At 43.9% G+C, this 5,987-nt stretch overlaps 1 non-coding gene across 1 annotated transcript; it reads left to right on the forward strand.

Annotated features, from left to right (window-relative positions):
• The first annotated feature begins 656 nt into the window (after positions 1 to 656).
• On the forward strand, positions 657 to 761 carry LOC112934136 (U6 spliceosomal RNA). The gene has a single exon (XR_003237834.1). It is a non-coding gene; the product is annotated as a U6 spliceosomal RNA (small nuclear RNA).
• The last annotated feature ends 5,226 nt before the right edge of the window (positions 762 to 5,987 follow it).

A 5,987-nucleotide genomic window follows, 5' to 3' on the forward strand; every position in this document is an offset into this window, starting at 1 on the left:
AAACTGTAATTTTTATTATAGTTCCAAACAATACTTTACAACCCTTCCTTAATAATTCTGTTGTTGGATTTAGATCCCTATCTATCTATTCATCTAGGTTGTTAGAGAGACATTGCCATGAATACCTATGTACCTTTATTTTTTATTCTTTATAAATTCCTTAGGAGAAAGGGATACATTTTGGAATTTTAAGATGGTTCGCAAAATGGATGCCAAGAACGATACTAGTTCATATGGGTACCAGCGGGGTGTGCGAGGACTGGATTTACCATAGTGTTGTAATATGGAATAATTTCTAACATTCCTCAAAGGTGACGGGTGTATGTAAGATGCTACAACATTATTTGAGTGGGCATTTCTTTGATTGCAAGCGAAGCTAAACATTTCCCCACAGGCTTGTTTACTAGTAGCATCTCTGTTTTCATGAATTGTCTTCTTCAGTTCTTCACCAGTTTAGAGATTTAAGTTTTTGGTGTCAATATACATAAGCTCTCTACATGAACTTGTTTTATATTTTCTGTAAATGCTTTCTCCAGATGATATTTTTTCTTTAATTTTAGTTCTAGCTTTGCCAAATGGTTATTTATTTCTAAAATGTACAAACTGTCCATCCTTTGTAATTTCTTCCAACTTAACTTATAAAGTTATTATCCCTTGTGCTTGTTTTAGCAGCACATATGCTAAAGTTGGAATGATACAGAGAAGATTAGCCTGGCCTCTGTGCCAGGATGACGCACATTTGTAAGGTGTTCCATAATTTTTATGGTGTAAGAATTATATCTCAGTAAAGCTGTTACAAGAAAACAACAACAACAACAACAAAAAACCCTGGAACTTATCTTTCCTCTAAAGATCTGAAGCAGTACAGTAAAACAAGTTCCTTTTCAGAGGTGGAGGTTTTATTTAAGTTTTTCCTGTTCATATTCACTTGTGATATGTGACTATAATTTTCTTTTTGTGTGTTTTTACCTTTATCAGGTTTTAGGAAGAAGATCATGCTTGCCTAATGAATGTGAAGGTACTCTTATCTCTTTTTGCCCTCTGGATGTTTTATACATCGGAATTATCTGTTTCTTAAAAGTATGAAAATTATTCTTGTGGAAATGCTGGGACCAACTACATTTTTTACATTGTTATCAGATAATTTCTTCAATTTCTTCCTTGGTTATTATTCTGTTTAGATTTATATTTCTGGAGTTATTTTTAGTAATCTTTATTTTTCTAGAAATTATTCATTTCATGATGATTTTCACTTATTAGCCAATAACATCCTCCTTGGATTTGCAGAAAATCCAAAAAATCTATTTTCTATATTTTGTCCTATCTCCTTCCTCATTTCTAATTAAAAAATGTTCCCTTAATTATATTTGTCAGAAATTTGTTTATTTGAGTAGTCTTATCAAAAAAACAGCATTTGAACTCATTTATCATCCTACAGCTTTATGTTTTACAATTTATTTCAGCCTTTATCTTCATTTACTGCTTCTTTTAAAATTACGTTTCCCCTTAACTTTTAAATGGAAGCTTTTGTTAATATCAACTTGGATAATCCCAGCCTGAATAGGATTCTGAAGATGGAAATGAGTTTGAGGGAGAGAAAGTGATGTAGTATCATGATACATTTATGAATCAGGGACCAGCCAGGACCACAGAGCCCGTACCAGCCAGTTCAATAGAGGGAATTCATTCGAGAAATTGTTGTGAGGTATTGGAAGAGCTGAAAAGCCCCATGGGCTGGTGGGTCAATGCATAGATGAACAACAGCAGCAAGCTAGAGGGCCTGAGAGAAAGGAAGGACTGTAACTAGACACTGGGACCTGGGTGCCTGGTGGGACCCAGAAGTGCAGGTCTGATAAGCCTCAGAAGGCAGAGATGGGGCAGCCCGGGTGGCTCAGCAGTTTAGCACCACCTTTGGCCCAGGGCGTGATCCTGGAGTCCCAGGATCAAATCCCACATCAGGCTCCCTGCGTGGAGCCTGCTTCTCCCTCTGCCTATGTCTCTGCCTCTCTCTTTCTCTCATGAATAAATAAAATCTTTAAAAAGAAAAAAAGGCAGGGATGGAGAGGAGGGTGGGGAAGGAGCTGCTCTTTGCCCGCCAGTCTCCTGCCAGTGCCTCTCTTTGGCAGAAAGTAACCAGAAGCCAGTTGGCAAAGGAGCCTGAGAAGTGTAATTGGCAGGGTTTGGGCTAAACAGGGAGGGGCAGCCAATGGGCCCGGGAATAGACGATGAGCAGCACCGACACCTTCCCTTCAGTGCGGCGAGGTCAGAAAGGTTTGTGATGCTGGAGAGATGATAAGCTAGTACCAGGATGCTGTAGAGTCTTTGCCAAGTCCTGCTGGGCTGTAACTTCTGCACCCCTTCCTCCTCCTGACTCCTTCCTTGCTTTCCATCACTGAGCCCATTTTATTTTTTTATTTTCATTTTTAAAAATTAATTTATTTTTTTTTAATTTTTCATTTTTAAAGACTTACTTATTTAAGAGACAGCAAACAGAGGGAGGGGCAGAGGGAGAGAGAGGAAGCAGACTCCCTGATGAGCGGAAAGCCTGATGTGGGGCTCAATCCCAGGACCCTGAGATCATGACCTTAGACAAAATCAAGAGCCAGACACTTAACCAATGGAGCCACCCAGGTGCCCCAACTGAGCCCATTTTAAAAAGGGGAGTCAAGTTTCTGTCCTGGCTTTTTTCTCAGTTAATTCCCCTGCCCCCTAGCCAGCCCCCCCCCCCGCCACTTTGGCTATCTGACCACAGCCTGGATTTGAATCTGGACCTGCATATGGGAGTATCCAGCCCCTCATCTGTACTTCTGGCTTCTTTATTCAGCTCCAGAGCTGGATTTCTAGCTGCCTAATAGGTACCATGAATACCTTAGTGTCCTAGTAAATAGAATTTATGATGCTCTCTTCTCCCCAGATCTCTTCTGTCCTCTTCTCCTCTTTGTTAGTGGATAGGACCTCCTCCATCTCTGCATCAGAGTGGACCAGCCTGCAATAGCTTTCAGCCCTTCCTTCTCCCCCACATCCCATCCAGGCCTCTGTCCATCTGCTCCATCCATCCTGTGCCTCAAGACCCCTGTGTCTCTCCTCCTCCCACACTACAGCTGTACCTGCTCCAGCCGTGGTATTGACCTCTGGCCTCTAACGGCTGTTCTGTGTTCTCTAGTCTCCTGTTCCTGTCCATTCTACATGCTGATGCCAGAGTGATAGTTTTGGAACTACAGTTGATCATGTCACCCAAGGCCATAAACTTCTAAAGGGCTTCCCAGTGGACAGGATTCAACCCCAGTGTCTTGGCTGTGGGAATAGCACCTGCCTCCTTTGCCCACCTCTATCTTTTGCCACCTCCAATCATGCCAATCTACTCTCTCCCTGGAGGGGGCCAGGACTTTTTGTGGTCTGTGCCCATGCTTCTCTCTGATTCTGGAGGACAGCTCTTCCCCAAGTGGGTGTCTGGACCAGCATCAGCATCATCTGGGGATTTACTAGAAATGCAGATTCTCAGACCCCACCCAGACCTACTGAATCAGAAACTCTGGAGGGAGGGTTGGAAATCTGGGTTTTAACAGCTCCCTGGGTGATTTAGATGCAAGGTGAGGTCGAGAACCATTATTGTAAAGGATCTCCCCCAGCACCTGGTATCCTACTCTGTTACAGTTGCCAGCCTAGAGTAGACTCTTTTCTTGCCTCTGATGTCACTGCTCCCTCCTTTGTCTCCTTCCTGTCTTCCTGCTTTCCTGCCTTCCTGCCTTGCTGCCTTCCTTTCTGCCTTCCTTCCTTCTTTCCTTCCTTTTCTGTCTTTCTTCAGTTCCTGCAGGTATTTTGCCAGTTCCTCTGCCAGGGCTCTCAAATCCAGCCTATCTATTAAATAAACTGTGAGTTTCTCAAAGGAAAGGACTGAGTCTCATTTCCTATCTTTTCAGTTCCTAGAAGCTTCCTAGAAATGCCCAAGGCATACACACATGCATGCCTACACGTGAGTAAATACGATTAAAAATTATGTAAAAAACGCTTGAATAATATTTCTAGCCAGGCATTGTCCTGAGCATGATGATAATTTAAAACTTCTTCATCCTCATAAAAGCATTGGAAGCTGTTATGATGACCACTTTATGGACAAAGAAATTGGGGTGCAAGGAAGCCCCTGGGTGCAACCAGTGTGTGGCAGACCTATGGTCTGAATTTGGGCAGTCTGGCTGCAGATTCTGGTTCTCAATCCCTCCCCCCCACTACTCCCCAGAAGTATTAGCTGCATTCAAAGGATGTGTAGCGTGGCCAACGGGGGAGGGGGGCAACCAGACTGCTTGGTGTAGCAGAAGCTCTTCCTTGGGCCATGTGTGGCTACTTCTTGAGCTAAGGCAGCCTCCCTGAGACATGGAGCGGGATCTGTGCAGGGCAGCTTCCTCAGCAAGCTCTGGAGTTCTGCTCAGAGTGTTTCTTTCCTCCTTGTGGTGAGAGAGGTCCTTGGCTGGGGGTCTGTAACAGTCTATTTGTTTTGAGGGCCAGTTACCCTCACTGGCCCAAGAGGCCTGAGCATCTTGTAGTTTTTAATCTTGACTAAGTCAGACTACTTCTTATAGCATTTTGAGCCCTTTTAGAAGAAAACGCCTGACAGTGTTCTCCCCAGGATAGCACAGGCCCTGCCCAGAGAATGGTCACCTTAACTAGAGATTGATGCATCAGGTCCAGTTCTGAAGCACTCCACTACTTCCATCAGGGTCTCCAGTGCACAGGGTGATGATGGAAGTTCTCCAGATGAAAGGCCCTCTCTCGGTTCCCAGTTCTTAAACCATCTAGCATCTAGCATCTAGCATCTTAAACCATCTTAACCATCTTAAACCATCTAGTTCGTAAACCATCTAGCATCTAGATGCACCTGGCATCTAGCACCACGCTGTCCACCCTTCATGGAGGAGGGTATGATTGGCCCACGGGAATCTCCTCCAAGAATCAGAGACAAGATCTAAGAGCTAAGCCACACACATGAGGAGTTGGAACAGTGTGTGATTTCCTACATTAGCTTACAGTAATCAGTGTGGATTCAAGTGCCAAATTGAGTGATACCAACAATTAGAGAACAGGACAGCATGTTGTAAGATGAAGAGTACGTCTTGTGAATGGTAAGCACCAGACAAGTTAGGGAAGTAGATGAAGGGAGGCTGGGGTGGGGAGGGGGCTTGGGGAGGGCGTGAGACTCAGTCTGAGTAATGTCGGAAGATGATAAACCCAACTTTTTCTGAGCCTACAAATGAGCAGCTAGACTCTGGAAGAAAAGGTTACCCATCAAGGCCAATAGGGTTTAGCAGAAATTCATGCTTGCTGATTGTAGCAGCAAAGACTCATGGCTGCTGATGGCAGTGGCCTTCCTAGCACTACCTATCCATCCTACTGTAGGTGCAGCACCGTTCTCTCTTGTCTGGGTGTCTGAATTAGCCTCCTACCTGGTCACCATTCTCATCCCTCTACAAACCAGTTTCGAAAATTTAGCACCCAGAATGACGGGACTAAGGAGGACTCAGGTAACGTCACTTTCAGCTTGTCCCTCAGCCCCCTGCTTGCTTCCCATCACCCTTGGAATGAGATTCACAAGGTTCTTCATGACCTAGCTTCTCCCTGCCTCTCTGACCACATCTTCAACCACATCCCCCTTGCTCACTCTGCTCCACTGACTGTAGGGCTCTGTTCCTCTCGGTACCAGCAATCATTGACATTCCTTGTTCCCTCTACCTGGGCTTCCCTTCCCCAGCTATCCCCATGGAAGATTTCTTCTCATCATTCCAATGCCACCTGGCCTTTCCCCCTACCCTGGGGTAAAGCTACACCATTTCCATTTTTTAAATTACATTTTTTTCTCTTCAAAATACCTATCACCATCTTAAATCCTTATTTGTTTATTATGGCAGAGACTGCTAAATGCCTACTCAGTACTTACTCTCTTATTTCCTTTTTTTTTTTAAAGATTTTATTTATTTATTCATGAGACACACACA

Source organism: Vulpes vulpes, chromosome 3 (genome assembly GCF_048418805.1).
Source record: "Vulpes vulpes isolate BD-2025 chromosome 3, VulVul3, whole genome shotgun sequence".
Lineage (NCBI taxonomy): Eukaryota > Metazoa > Chordata > Mammalia > Carnivora > Canidae > Vulpes > Vulpes vulpes.